The 15,718-nt window shown below is 39.3% G+C and overlaps 1 protein-coding gene across 1 annotated transcript in view; it reads right to left on the reverse strand.

Moving 5' to 3' along the window:
• Window positions 1-15,718, reverse strand: part of GOLPH3 (golgi phosphoprotein 3) — a 61,972-nt gene that overhangs the window by 34,555 nt on the left and 11,699 nt on the right. The gene's annotated exons all lie outside the window — the stretch shown is intronic.

Here is a 15,718-nt window from a genome sequence, read left to right on the forward strand (position 1 = left end):
GAGCCCCCACATCAGGCCTTCTGCTCAGCAGGGATCTGCTCCTCCCTCTGCCCCTCCCCTGCTTGTGCTTGCTCTTTCTCTAACAAAAATCTTAAAAAAAAAAAAAAAAGAAAAGAAAAGAAAAAGAAAACATATTCTCTGTGCACTAAAAATTCCTAGAACCAATCACAACTCATTAACACTGAGTATACCCAGTAATCAGTCTACTTCCCACAAATAAAAACTAGCATTCGCTAAAGGAATGATGGATTCTAGGTCTGAAATAAGGCATCTATAAGAGAAGCCTGGGACAGTAGTTGGTGTTGACAGAAAGCAAGTTATCAAAGGTCAATAGGTCATATCAAAAGAATACTGAAGCCAAAAGAAAGGAATTCCCACAGGCCAAAGGTGGGACAATATGAACATCCAAAATATCAAAATAAGTGACAGAAACACAAGAATATATTTAAAAAGAAAAACACAAGCCATAATTTAAAACAAAACAAAACAAAACAAAAAACCCACACCTCACAGGATGTAATAACAACCTCCTTTATCTGAAACCTGGCCTTAAAAAGAAAATTAAGTATTTACCCTGTTGAGTGCATTTAAAAAAAACAGGATTACAATGGAAACCAAATCACTGACAGTTATGAAAATATTAAAAGTAAACAAATTTGTGATGTGTGCTTTATTAGCACATTAAACAAATTCTGGTGGCAAGTCGAATAACTACTATAATTCCAATGTAGTGATGAGCACATAATGATGTGAGGGGTCTACAACAGCTGTCTTGTGATATGAAAATTCTCTAGTTTCTACTGATACCAAACTCAGACACTGCTAACACTTCAGGTTGTTGCCTGCCTACATTCATAACTGAAGCAGAGGTTAACTTTCAGTTATAGATCCTTACAAAAGGTCCTTTTCCCCAGAGTTCTAAGAGGAATGTTTACAGTAATACAGGCCTACCTAAAGAAACAAGAAATATCTCAAACAACCTAACCTTATACCTGAAAGGACTAGAAAAAGAACAAGGCCCAAAGTTTGAAGAAAGGAAAGAAATTCTAAAAGATCAGAGCAGAAACAAAATAAAGACTAAATATAAAAAAGTATAAAAAAGAGCTGGTTCTCTGAAAAAAATAAAACTGATAAACCTTTAGACAGACTAATCAAGAAAAAAAGGACTTGAATCAAATCAAAAATGAAAGAGAAGTTACAGAACACCACAGAAATACAAAGGATTATAAAAGACTACTACAAAGAATCACATGCCAACAAATTTGGCAATCTACAAAGAACAGATAAATTCCTAGGAATACAGAAGAAAGAGAAAATTGAACAGACTGATTACTAGTAATGAAATTCAATCACTCATCAAAAAACTCCCCACAAATAAAGTCCAGGACCATGTGGCTTCATCAGTGAATTCTACAAAATAGTGAAAGAGGGGTGGGTGCCTGGCTGATTCTGTCAGTGGAGCATGCACCTCTTTAACTCTGCATCATGAGTTCAAGCCCCATGTTGGGCACAGAGATTACTTTAAAAAAATAAAAATAAAATAAAAAAGAATTAATACCTATTCTTGTCCAATCATTTCAAAACTAGAAGAGAAATGCGAGTTTCCAAATTCATTCTCTGAGGCCATCATTACCCTGACACCAAAACCAGATAAAGACACTACCAAAAACAAAACAAAAAACACTACAGGCCACTATCTCTAATGAATACAGACATAAAAACCCACAACAAAATATCAGCAAACTGAACCCAACAATATATTCTAAAATAATCACCACAATCAACTGGGCTTTATTCCTGGGATGCGAACATGGTTTAATATTCAAGATAAAACACCATAGGGCGCCTGGGTGGCTCAGTGGGTTAAGCCGCTGCCTTCGGCTCAGGTCATGATCTCAGGGTCCTGGGATCGAGTCCCGCATCGGGCTCTCTGCTCAGCAGGGAGCCTGCTTCCTCCTCTCTCTCTCTCTGCCTGCCTCTCTGCCTACTCGTGATCTGTCAAATAAATAAATAAAATCTTTAAAAAAAAAAAAAAAAAAAAAAGATACAACACCACATTATCAAGTATAAAAACAACCACAGTATCATCTGAGCAGATGCAGAAAAAGCATTTAACAAAGTATAAAATCCACTCACAATAAAAACCCTCAACAAAGTAGGTTTAGAAAAAACATACCTCAACATAATAAAAGTCACAAATGACAAACCCACACACAGCTAATATCATACTCAAGGGTGAAAAGCCTTAAAAACCTTTCCTCTAAGATTAGGAACAAAACAAGGATGTCTGCTCTTGCCATTTTTACTCAAAACAGTGCTGGAAGCCCCAGCCACAGCAATCAGACAAGAAAAAAATAATAAAATAAAATAAAAGGCATTCAAACTGGTAAGAAAAAAGTAAAACTGTCACTATTTGCAGATGACATGATACTATAAAAATCTCATCTAAAATCCTAAATACCCTCCCAAAAAACTGTTAGAACATGAAATGAACTTGGTAAAGCTTCAGGATACAAAACTGCTGTTTCTATCCACTAATAACAAGCTATCAGAAAGACAAAGTAAGAAAACAATCTCATTAACAATTCCAAAAAGAATAAAAATACCTAGCAATAAATCTCACCAAAGGGATGCCTGTTTAAACCACTGCCTTCGGCTCTGGTAGTGATCCCAGGGTCCTAGGATCAAGTCCCGTATCAGGCTCCTCGCTGGGCATGGAGCCTGCTTCTCTCTCTGCCTCTGCCTGCCACTCTGCCTGCTTGTGCATGCGTGTTATCTCTCTCTCTCTCTCTCTTTGTCTCTCTCTCTCTCTCTCTCTCTCTCTGACAAATAAATAAATAAATAAAATCTTTTAAATACATACATACATACATACATAAATCTATCTCACCAAGAATGGAAAGACCTGTATGCTGAAAACTAAAGACACTAATGAAAGAAACTGAAGACACAAATAAATGGAAAGATTTATCATGCACTAAAGGATTGGAAAATTAGTATTATTAAAATACCCACACTACACAAAGAGCTACAGATTTAATGCAATCCTTATGAAAATACCAACAGTATTTTTCACGGAACTAAACAAACAAACAAAAAATCCTAAAAGTCATATGAAACTACAAAAAGACTAGAACCAAAGCAATCTTGAGAAAAAAGAAGGAAGATGAAGGCACCACAATCCCAGATTTCAAACTATACTACAAGCTATAATAATATCACAACAGTATGATACTAGCACATCAATCAATGGAAGAGGACTGAGAGAGAGTCCAGAAATAAACCCACGACTTTAAGGTCAATCTCATTGCATCTCTGTCAAATAAATAAATAAAACCTAAAAAAAAAAAAAAAAAAAAGGAAAGAAAGAATGTACCATAGGAAAAACAGTCTCTTCAATAAATGGGTGTGTGAAAACTAGACATTACATGCACAAGAATGAAGCTGGACCACTTTCTTACACCATACACAAAAATGAACTCAAAACAGATTAAAGATATAAATGTAAATCCTGAAACCATAAAACTCCTAAAGAAAATATAGTAAACTCATAGGCGGCAGCCTTAACATTTTTCTGGATATGTCTACTGAGGCAAGGGGGGAAAAAGCAAACAAAATAGGGACTACACCAAACTAACAAGCTTTTGCACAGCGAAGGAAACCATCATCACAAGGAAAGGCAATCTGCTGAATGGAAGATATTCAGAAATCATGTATCTGATAAGGGGTTAATATCCAAAATATAGAAAGAACTCAAAACAACATCAAAATAATAACCATAATCTGCTTAAAAACAGGCAAAGGGCCTGAACATTTTTTAAAAGAAGACATACAGATGGCAAACAGATACATGAAAAGGTGTTCAACTTCAGTAATCACCAGGATCATCCAAATCAAAACCATGAGAAATTACATCACATCAGTCAGACTGGCTAGTGTCAAAAAGACAAGATATAACAAATACTTGACAAGGATATGGAGAGAAATGAACCCTCATACGCTGTTGGTGGAAATGTAAACTGGTTACAGCCACTCTTTTTTTTTTTTTTTAAGATTTTATTTATTTGTCAGAGACAGAGGGAGAGAGAGAGAGCGAGCACACGCAGACAGAGAGGCAGGCAGAGGCAGAGGGAGAAGCAGGCTCCCCCGCCGAGCAAGGAGCCCGATGAGGGACTCGATCCCAGGACCCTGGGATCATGACCTGAGCAGAAGGCAGCTGCTTAACCAACTGAGCCACCCAGGCAAAACAGTATGGAGGTTCCTCAAAAAACTAAAAATAGAATTATCATACAATTCAGTAATTCCACTTCTGGAATTTTACCTAAAAATAAGGAAAACACTAATTTGAAAAGATATATGCATCCCTATGTTTACTGCAGCATTATTTACAACAGCCAGGATATGGAAGCAATCCAAGTGTCCAACAGCAGAAAAATGATAGAGATGGCATATATACCCAATATTATTCAGTCACAGAAAAGAATAAAATCTTGCCCTTCACAAAATGAATGGGCCTAGAAGGTATGCTAAGTGAAATAAGTCAAAGACAAATACTGTATTTCATTTATGAGTGGAATCTATAAAAACAAACCAACAAGAACAACAGAAAACAGAAAATGACTCATAAGGAACAAACTGGTGGTTGTTAGAGGGGAGGAGGGTGTGGGATGGATGAATAGCAATTAAGAAGTACAAACTTCCCATTATAAATAAGTAACTCAAAAGGATAAAAAAGATAGCATAGGGTACATAGTACCACTGCAATAACCTTGTATTATGACAAATGACAAATACACTTACTGTGGTGAGCATTTTGTATGTAAGTGTTGACTCACTACATTATACACCTGAAAGTAATATATGTCAACTCTTGTTTCAATTTTTTTATTTTTAAAGAAATTCTTTTTTCCCCATTCAAGTGTCTTATCCTGAATTCTACCATTGACTCCAGAATAAGAATCCCACTCCCTAAGAACTTGGATACTGGCCTCAAACCCCAAAAACCTCTGTTAGAACCCAATCCTAGTAATAAATTCAATCTACATCCAATTCTTCCTTAATATGGGGGGACTCCAATCCCAAGCCTCCCTCCTTTTCCTCACATCAGCCCCCTCCATTTTTACCCTCACCTCCAGTAAGCACACAATCATTTACTGAGCACTCACATGCCAAATATTATTCTAAATACTAAACATGCAGTAACTCATTTACACCTCCATAATAACCTTCTGAGGTACTATGATTATTCCCAATTCAAAAATAGGGAAAACGAGCCAAGAATACACCACTTCAACTACACCCTTGCTAATTTCCTAAGTACATTTTCTATTTTTCTTCCACTGCATTTGCCTAGCAAAACTCAACCCAGACAATGCAACTGTCCACTATCTCCTTTTCTGTGCTTCTGAACTCCTAGTGGGGGAAAAATACCTTGCAATCTCCATACAACTTCAACTAAGTCATCAATGATACCTGGCAAATCCCTCTATAAGCTTCCCTCATCAAAGATCTGACCATTCCCTATGGCTGCTGTTTCAAAATTCCGTTCTCCTCAAATCTCTTATGTTTATATTTATGCTTCCGTTTTATGAAACAGATGACTTCATAAGAGGTAAAGGCCATCTGATACGAATGGCCTCAACTTCTAGCAATGAACCAAACCAATAAACTCAACTTTGTCCATCCTCATTCTTTTGTCTGGTTACAACAGAAAAACTGCCTAAGGCTCACACATTACCCAGGCTCCACCATCTCAAGAAGTACCTTTCCTCAGGGCCCTTGGGTGGCTCAGTAGTTAAGTGGCTGCCTTTGGCTCAGGTCGGGATACTGGGATAGTCTCACAGCAGACTCCCTGCTCTACAAGGAGCCTGCTTCTCCCTCTCCTGCTCCCCCTGCTTGTGTTCCCTCTCCCGCTGTGTTTCTCTGTCAAATAAATAAAATTAAAAAAAAAAAAAAAAGGTACCTTTCCTCACAATTCCAGTAGTTCTAAAGTATCTTAAACCTCTTACCTTCCTATTGATATGCAAACATCCTCCAGACGGCCTGCTAAGAAGGCATGGACCAGTCCTGCCCTACATCCTCTCCATTCACCACAAACTCCTTCAAACTACAGGTGACCCCAGGTGCCTGGGTGGCTCAGTCCATTAAACGCCTGCCTTCCACTCAGGTCACAGCCCCAGATGGGATAGAGCCCCACAGGCCCCAAGTCCGGCTCTCTGCTCAGCAGGGAGCCTGCTTCTCCCTCTCCGTCCACCACCCCCATGCTCGCTCACTCCCTTTCTCTCTCTCTCAAATAAACAAACAAAACAAAACTACAGTTGGGGCGCCTGGGTGGCTCAGTGGGTTAAAGCCTCTGCTTTCCGCTCAGGTCATGATCCCAGGGTCCTGGGATCAAGCCCCGCATCGGGCTCTCGGCTCAGCAGGGAGCCTGCTTCTGCCTGCCTCTCTGCCTACTTGTGATCTCTGTCTGTCAAATAAATAAATAAAATATTTTTTAAAAAACTACAGTTGACCTTTGAATAACATGAGTTTGAACTACACAGGTCCACTTACCTGCAGATTTTTTTCAGTACAGTACAGCACTGCAAATGTATTTCCTCTTCCTCAGGATTTTAGTAACATTTTCTCCCTAAGATTTTATTGATTTATTTGAGAGCAAACGAGGGCACAGTGGGGATGGAAGAGGGAGAAGCAGACTCCCCACAAAGCACAATGCGAGGCTCGATGCCGGGACTCTGAGATCACGACCTGAGCCAAAGGCAGACAGTTACCAGAAGAGCCACCCAGGTGTTCCTTTTCTCTAATTTAAAGAATACAGCATATAATCAATATACAAAATTGTGATAATAGACCTTACATTATCAGTAAGGCCTTCAGTCAACAGCAGGCTATTAGTTGTTAAGATCTAGGGAAGTCAAAAGCTATACATGAATTTTCTAACGCACTGGGCAAGGGTTGGTGTTGGTGCCCCAACATCCACACTGTTCAAGGGTCAACTGTTAAGTCAAAAAATAACTCTCCATCACTTCCCTTTCACTCTCAAACCCATGCAATCTGATACAACTCCCAACGAGCCTTCTCTTAAATACCTGCCCTGAAACATCTGATGCTGCAGACACTGCCCCTCCTCCCCGGGGCTTCCACACCACCACTCTGCTGTGCTGCTCAGCAGCTGCTGCTCAGGCTTCTCCCATCCACTCCCCAGGTATAATGCTCAGTGTTCTCATCCTGTATACACACTTTTTTTTTTTTTTTTTAAGATTTTTAAGTAATCTCTATATCCAACATGGGGCTCAAACTCACAACCCAAATATCAAGAGTTGCATGCTCCACCACCTGGGCAGGCCAGGCACCCCTTGTCTTATTTAGACACCCTTCCTGAGACAGCTGAGTCACTCTCACTTGTTTAAAAATTGTTCTCAGGGCACCCGGGTGGCTCAGTCAGTCAAGCATCTGCCTTTGGCTCAAGTCATGATCTCAGTGTCCTGGGATCAAGCCCCATATTGGGCTCCCTGCTCTGAGGGGAGCCTGCTTCTTTCTCTCCAGCTCCCACCATGCTTGTGTGCCTGCTCTTTGTCAAATAAATAAATATTTTAAAAATGGGTAAATAAATAAAAACTTAAAAAAATAAAAATTGTTTTCAAATAGAAGTATACAAGTGAAAATTAAAGTCCCCACCCTCCCCTTCCATTCTCACCCAGTCCTTCAAGGGCAACTTACTATTAACATTGCAAACATATCCTCCCCAAATCCTTTTTTTCCTCAATATACACATAGTCAGAGTCTACTACTACTACTACCAAGTGCCTACTGTATGCTAAAACTGGGCTAAGCATTTAGTGGTACACGAAGTCTAACCCTTAGAAGACTTTTATAAAGTACGCATTACTGTTCCATTTTCGCAAGATAGTGAAATGGAGGCTCATGGGAATTACGGAACCTACCACAGTCACTGATGGCAAAGCACAAGTGAAACTGGTCTCTCTAGCTCCAAAACCCTGGCTCTATTATTCTTGCCTTCCAAGACCTATTTGTTTAGTGGGTAATCTAGGTGTGCTTCACTTGAGCCCCATGAAAGTGAAAGAAAATATTAGCGTAACCCCTCCCCCCCCAAGTTTCAGTTACCCATGTTCAACCACCTTCCAGAAGCAGACAATCCTTCTCACTTTATTGTCAGGTCAACAGTAGTCTAATACTGCGTCACAATGTCCCTACTCATCTCCCTCACTTCATCTCCGCATGTAGGCATTTTATCATCTCATCATCAAAAGAAGGGGTGAGTACAGTACAGTTAGACATTTTGAGAAAGAGAAAGACCACATTCACATAACTTTTACTACAGGATACTGTTTTAACTGCTTAATTATTAGCTGGTAATCTCTTACTGTGCTTCATTTATAAATTAAACATTACCATAAATATGCATGTACAGGAAAAAACACATACACACACACACACACACACACACAGAAGAGGGTTAGGTTTTATTCAGGGTTTCAGGCCTCCACTGAGGGTCTTGGAACTTGCTCAGCGTTGTTCAGTCCCTGTGTTTAACGGAGGACTATTGTACTCACTTTTCTTTCCACACTTGCCACTGATCACTTCAAACCGAAAACACAAAACTAAGTGTGAGGACAAACTGACTTCCTCTCAAAAAAAAAAAAGAATTTTTTTTTAACAGATCCTTCGCAAAATGTACACTCATTTGACCAGTGAAGTTTTAAAAAATGTATTTAACAGCAGATTATTAAGAAAAACCTAACTATAAAATAAACACAACACAAGAACAATTCAGTTTGCAAAGTTTGTTTTCACATATATAAATTACCTCAGAATAACCTAGGAAAATACTATCATTTTACATTTGAAAAATCTGAAGTTCAGTTGGCTGGCTCAGTTGGTGGAGCAGGCAACTCTTGATCTCAGTGTAGTAAGTCCAAGACCCACGCTGGGTATAGATTAAAGATAAAATCGTTTTAAAAAGAAAGAAAAGAAAAATCTGAAGTTTAGAGGAAAAATATACCCATGTTCACACTGCGGAACCAGCACACATCTAACTAAAGCCCAGTGCTGGGACCCTACAGTGCTTTCACTACTACATCACACTGGCAGTATTCTAAGTTGAGGACATTTTGAAAAGTATATACAGTAATGAAAGCATGTTAAGCTTTCTACCAAGTCACCATAAAACATTTGTTTATTAGATATTGGTTTGTGTGTGATTTTCTAGTAGTAAATCAATCTCATCTGGGAGACAGAGACACAAAGTTACATACAATAAAACCTAATTTTTAATTCTTAAAACGGGAAAATATAATTTGAATTCAAGAAACATCTCCTGGGTGCCAAAACACTGCTAAGCAGAGGTTAAGATAAGACAGAAGGCACAGCATGGAAATAATATTATAATTCAATATGAATACTAATATGAATAAAACAGCAACCTTTCATTCCTTTTCTCCAAAAACATGTTGCTATGAACTGAACTGTATACCCCAAAAATTCATATTTTGAAGCCCTAGCCCCCATGTGATGTTACTGTAGATGGGGTCTTTGACCGATAATTAAGTTTAGATTTAGTCAGGAGTGTGGGGCCCTCATCAGAAGAGACACCACAGATTTTGCTGTGCCTCTCTGCCATGTGAGGACATTGAGAGAGGAATCTCACCAGAGTCCAATCAAATCTTCAGACTTCCTGCCTCCAGAACTGTGAGAAACCTTCTTCAAAACAATTCTCAGGGCACGTGGGCGGCTCAGTCAGTTAAGTGTCTGCCTTCTGCTCAGGTCATGATCACAGGGTCCTAGGATCAAGCCCCACTTGGGCTCCCTGCTCAGTGGGGAGTCTGCTTCTCCCTCTGCTCTGCCCCCTTAAGCTCAAGCATGTATTATTTTCTACATCTTTTTCACAAGGAGCACAGACTTGTACAAGAAAATAATCAGGATAGTATCCTAATAGTTCCTTAAACCAATCATCTTCTTTCCTCTAAGCTTTAATGGTAATTAAATCCTATTACTTCTATAAAAATTACCTTTCTGATCAAGACTGTGCTCTCAGTATCGAAGACCCAGGCACTAAATACCACAAATTTTAATAACCTCAAACCCATTAGCAATATTCCTGCCTCCGGCTTCTCCATCTACTGATTCTTTCTTCACTTAAAGGAACCGCCTTTCTTAAAATTCAGTTTACAGCATTACTTTTATCTTTAAAACCTCCAACTGCCACCAATATCATTTCAACTTACGTTTAAAGGTCACACTGTACTAATTACTTTTTGTGTTCCCTATTCCACACAAACTACTCCTTGTAACTTCTCATTATTAGACAACTGATTTTCTTCGTTAGCTGTGTAAAGTAACATCATTTTTAGAAAGTTTTAGACTTTCCCAAATAATTATTTTCATCTATACCCTGTCAACAATATATCCTGTTTAGAATGCTACTTTCCCATCAAGTGACAAGCTACATCTCATTCAATATTCTGCTCAAAAGTGTTCCCTACCATTTCCAACATTCTTCTCTGGGCACACCCCCTTCAACTGAAGGTCTTCTTTACCCCCACTCCCCACAGCACTCAGCATCCCCACACTCTATACCGGTGATAAGGGAATCACTTTTCCTTTCCTCATTAAAATCTGGACAACAGCCCACAGGAGGAACTCCTCCCTTCAAAGGAATTGTCTTACTAGCTACTAAGATGGTAACATGTTTTTCACCATAGGAATAAGAAAAGGCTGCCACTGTTCCACAAACCAAGCAAAAGCATCACCCAAAATGTGATCTAGGAAATCCGGAGGTTAGAGAAGAGTCACTTCACACAATGAACAGAGAAAGAAACCACATAAAAAAAGCAAACTCTAGGCCTTCAATTCAATGCAATTCTACTGAAGGTTAAGTAAACTTTCTAGTAACAAAGTTTATAATCACATCTACAAAGCTACAGGGAAAATAAAGCCATGATGACGAAGGGTAATGTGCACTCACTGGAGGAGATGGGTGGATGGAGGAAACGGAGACCTAAGAGCTGAGGGGACACAATTCCCAAAGGAGGAGAATATACTGACCTGGGGAAGGGGGTTAATTTTAAGTAGAAGCCCCTCCCCTTGTAACAGAAAGGAGTGGTAGATAAAGGTAGATGGGGGAAGAGAGGTAAAGGAAGACTCTTTATACAGACTCAGAGCAAGGAAGGAGTAAAACAAGAGACTTTAAGGGAGTGGTGAACATTTTAAACAGTCACTGGGGAGAATCAATCTAGGGGAGAATAAGTGAGGACCAGAAGTAAGGCAGTCACCTTGAAAATGGGAGAGGAGAAGACAAATTCAAAGAATGCAGACTGAGTTACCTACTGGATGTGGACAGTGAAAGAGAAGGCTATGGAGTGTGACCTAAGCAACTGTGCGGCTGGAGGAGAACGGACTATGACAAGGAGTACAGGAACAATCTTAGGGGAAAGATGCAGCTCCAAATCTCCATTTCCAGAAACCCAGACTTGCAACTGCCTACTGAAGTACTAAGGTAAACACACATAAGGTTAAGTATAAATAATTGGATACTGGACCTCTCTTTCTGATTCTTAATTTCCTTTTTCTTTTTTTTTTTTTCCTCCTGAATTTCCTTCCCAACCCAGGACAAATCAGCAGTTTATATAAAGACAAGTCAACACCTTCCCAACCCAGGACAAATCAGCAGTTTATATAAAGACAAGTCAACAGACTTTAGGATACTGTCCAAATCAGACTTCTGAGCTCCTTTCAAGGGCTCTAAACTTTTAGGCAGATCGATGGGTTTTTTAACCCATTTTCAAAAACCTACAGCTTGAACAAAGCTGAAGGATTCACAGTTACGGTTTTCAAAACTTACTACAAAGCTACAATAACCAAAACAATGTGCTACTATCATAAGAACATACACACCCATGGACTACATTAGGGCCCCAGAAATAAATCCTTGAGTGTATGGTCCTGAGATTTTTGACAAGCACCCCACATTCAATGGAGAAAGAACAATCTTGTCAGCAAATGCTGCTGACATAACTGGGTATCCATATGCAAAAGAATGAAGTTAGACCCTTACTTTATACCATACACAAAAACTAACTCAAAATGATCAAAGACCTAAACAAGAGAGTTAAAACTATAAAGCTAATGGAAGGAAACACAGCAGAAAAGCTTCAAGACATTAAATTTTGAAATGACTTCTTGGATATTCCACCAAAAGCATAGGCAACAACAACAACAACAAAAAAAATAAAGCAGACTTAATCAAAGTTAAAAACTTGTAGATCAAAGGACACTACCAACATAGTAAAAAGAAACCTACATAATAGAAAATATCTGCAAATCATGTATTTACTAAGGGATTAATACCCAGAATATATAAAGAACCTCTAAATCTCAAAAACAAAACAAACGGATTTTAAAAAACAGGCAAAAGGGGGCACCTGGGTGACTCAGTCAGTTAGACATCTGCCTTTGGCAGGGGTCATGATCCCAGCGTCCTGGAATTGAGCCCTGAGCTGGGCTCCCTGCTCAGCAGGAAGTCTGCTTCTCCCACTTCCTCTGCTGCTCCCCTGGTTGTGCTCTCTCCCTCTCCCCCTCATTCTCTGTCAAATAAATCAAATCTTTAAAAAATAAAAGCAAAAAATAAAAGCCGGCAAAAGACTTGAATGGGGGGGACCTGGGTGGCTCAGTGGGTTAAGCATCTGCCTTCATCTCAGGTCATGGTCTCAGGGTCCTTGAATCAAGCCCCACATTGGGCTCTCTGCTCAGAGGGGAGCCTCCTTCCCCCTCTCCCTCTGCCTGCCTCCCTGCCTACTTATGATCTCTGTCTGTCAAATAAATAAATAAAAATTAAAAAAAAAAAAAAAAAGCCTGGATGGCTCAGTGGGTTAAAGCCTCTGCTTTCAGCTCAGGTCATGTTCCCAGGATCCTGGGATCGAGCTCCCTATCGGGCTCTCTGCTCAGCGGGGAGCCTGCTTCCCTTCCGCTCTCTCTGCCTGCTTCTCTGCCTACTTGTGAGCTCTGTCTGTCAAATAAATAAATAAAAATCTTTATTAAAAAAAAAAAAAGACTTGAATAGGTATTTCTCCAAAGATGACATACAAATGTCCAGTAAGCACATAAAAAGATGTTCAACATCACCAATCATTAGAGAAATACAAATCAAAACCATTTAACACCTGTTACAATGACTATCATCCAAAACAAACAAACAAACAACAAATGTTGGCCAGGACCTGCAGAAATTACAATCCTTGTGCACTGCTGCCCAACCACTGCTGAAAACAATATGGTAGTTCTTCAAAAAATTAAACACAGAATTACCAGATGTGCTAGCAATCCCTCCTCTAAGGTATATCGCCAAAAGAACTGAAGCAGGGACTCAAAGGAGATATTTGTACAACAATGTTCAAAGCAAACTTACAATAGCTAAAAAGCAGAAACAACCAAAATGCCCATGACCAAATGAATGGATAAACAAATGCAGTACATACATATAATGGAGTAAGATTAGCCATAGAAAGGAATAAAATTTTCGATACACACTATATGAACAAGTGTGAAAATACTACGCTAAGTGAAACAGACACAGAAGGACAAACACATGACTTCACTTGTACATGGTACCCAGGATAGTCAAATTCAGAGATAAAAGAAGTAGAATACAGATCTTCCTCAACTTACATATAATAAACCCCAAGTTGAAAATATAATTGTAAGCTAAAAATGCATTTAATACACCTAAACTTATCGAACACCTAAACTTACCCAGAACACTTAAAATTGGCCTTTAATTGGGCAAAACTACTAACACAAGGCTCATTTTATAATAAAGTATTCAGTATCTCATGTAATTTATTGAAAACTGTTCTGAAAGTGAAAAAACAGAATGGTTGTATGGGTTCAGAATAGTTCGAAGTATATACAGTTGTTTACCCTGGTGACCACAGGGCTAACTGGCAGCTGCTGCTCACTATCCTCTGCCCAGTGTAAAGGGAGAGTATCACCAGCCACATCGCTAGCCTGGGAAAAGATCGAAATTCAAAGTGCGGTTTCTACTGAATGCATATCCTTTCCACATCATCATAAAATCAAAAAAATTTAAGTCACAACACTACAAGTTGAGGATTATCCGTAGTGGTGCCAGAGGCCAGGGGAAGGGGGAAACGAGTTAGTGTTTAATGGGTATAGACTGGAACAATGAAAAAGTTCTACAGATGGTTAGTGCTGACGGTTGTACCATCACAACTATCTGAATGTCCTTCATGCCACTGAATTATACACTTTAAAAAGGTTCAAATCAAAAATTTTGTGACATATATTTTGCCACAATAAAAAAAAATTAAAAATCAAGAACCTACAGCTTTCCTTTTACTCTTTCACACCTATCATTCACAATTAAGACTATGGAGACTATGGAATTGAACCATTTTAATGTTTCTAGCCCAGCAGTCAGGACACTGCCAGGTTCATACAAGATCCTCAACTATTTGAGAATGAGAGATGGATGATGGATAGACAGATTACTTTAAACTCAAACTTACACACAAAAATTTCTAAAGAGATCCAGTATTTTATGAAAATCACTCCAATTTATGTTAAAACAATTTTCTAATTTAAAATGTTATAGGTGCATGGGACACCTGGTTGAGATGCCTCCTTAAAAGATTATCTATGACAATCAAAAGAAAGTTAATCCCAAAAGCAATTCCCAGTCAGCTTCAAACTCCTTCGTGAATAGAATTCTGTTGCAAGCCCCAGATCCCCCTCCTCTCCTAGAATGGAATGCCCATCCTTCTTTAAGTAGTGGAATGCCCAGCTCAACTCCCCTCTGCTCCTGACACCCTCCTGGACAGCCTCAGCCTAATTCGCTACTTCCTCGGAACTAAAAATGCACTATCTCCACTACCCAAGTGGCACTCAGGATGGTGCCGGTACCTTAATTCACACGTTTTGTTCCTCCAGGACTAGACTATAAACTTGTGAAGACCAAGACTTTTCTTGTTACTTTACTCCTAAACTCATTAACAAAAAGCCTCGTACGAAGTACAATTTTGTAATCTAGTGCAACTTTGGAAATTGCTGTTCCCACTTCTCCCTACTCTCAGCCCCCTCAGGGAAAGGGCCTTGGTAGCCAAACAATCTACAGTGAGGGAAAAAAATGAAAAATAAATTAAAAGACAGGAAGGAAATAGGAAAACCTTTTTCAATTAAATAAAATACCAAAGAAAGGACTGTGGGCCAATACCTTCTCCAGAGAACCCAGCCCTACCATCCTAAAGAGAAGGTCCTGGCTTTGAAGTCAGGGAGCAAGAACTCCCCAGGGGCGGGGCAGAGGGGGGGCATCAAAAACCCCAGTAGGACCACAGAAAGGTGGGAAAAACGGTGATCACAAGGGTTAGAAGAGGAATGTTCTACTCAACCAAGCAGATGAAGTACAAGAAGATCAAGAAACAATAAAAATAGGGAAATATTAAATAATTATCAATACCACTATAAATTTTAAGTCACTTCTGAAGGCTAGGTAATTACCCATTTGCAATTGTTCGGCACTTTGCAGGTTTATTTTGTTTTCTTTTTTTCTAAGATTTTATTTATTTATTTGACAGAGAAAGTACAAGCAGGCAGAACAGCAGCAGGAGAGGGAGAAGCAGGGTCCCCAATGAGCAGGGAGCCAGACGTGGGGCTCGATCCCAGGACCCTGGGATCATGACCTGAG

The sequence above is a fragment of the Mustela nigripes genome, chromosome 12 (assembly GCF_022355385.1).
Source record: "Mustela nigripes isolate SB6536 chromosome 12, MUSNIG.SB6536, whole genome shotgun sequence".
NCBI lineage: Eukaryota > Metazoa > Chordata > Mammalia > Carnivora > Mustelidae > Mustela > Mustela nigripes.